The sequence below is a fragment of the Octodon degus genome, unplaced genomic scaffold, assembly GCF_000260255.1.
Source record: "Octodon degus isolate 3935 unplaced genomic scaffold, OctDeg1.0 scaffold00125, whole genome shotgun sequence".
Taxonomy (NCBI): domain Eukaryota; kingdom Metazoa; phylum Chordata; class Mammalia; order Rodentia; family Octodontidae; genus Octodon; species Octodon degus.
Window position 1 is genome coordinate 6315498 of NW_004524701.1, and position 630 is coordinate 6316127.

A 630-nucleotide genomic window follows, 5' to 3' on the forward strand; every position below is an offset into this window, starting at 1 on the left:
CACAGGAGCACCCAACTATATAAAGCAAATCTTAATGGACAAGAAAAATCTAATATTCAATACCACAATTTTAACAGGAGACCTTAACACCCCCTTATCTGCAAAAGATAGGTCAACCAGACAAAAACTTAGCATAGAAATAACAGAACTGAACCAGAGTTTGAAACGAATTGACTTGGTGGACATATACAGAGTGTTCCACCCAAACACATCTGAATACACATTTTTCTCAGCTGCACATGGGTCATTTTCTAAAACAGACCACATACTGGTCCACAGGTCATGCCCTAAGTATATGTAAGAAAACAGAAATTATCCCATGCACATTATCTGACCACAGTGCAATGAAACTGGAAATAAATAACAAAAAAGAAAAACAGGAAAAAACTTTAAGTACATGGAAATTAAATGAAACCCTATTCAGCAACAAATGGGTCACAGATGAAATTAAACAACAAATTCAACAATATCTACAATTCAGTGAAAATTCAAGCAATATGAAGTAGTCCTAGCACAGGTCGGGTGAGTGTGTGGGAGAGTTTCTGGCTAACCTGAGCCAGCAGGACCTACTACCGGTCCCAGCCCAGGCGCAGCGTGGGTGAAACCCTCTTCCACCCCCTTGGGACTCCC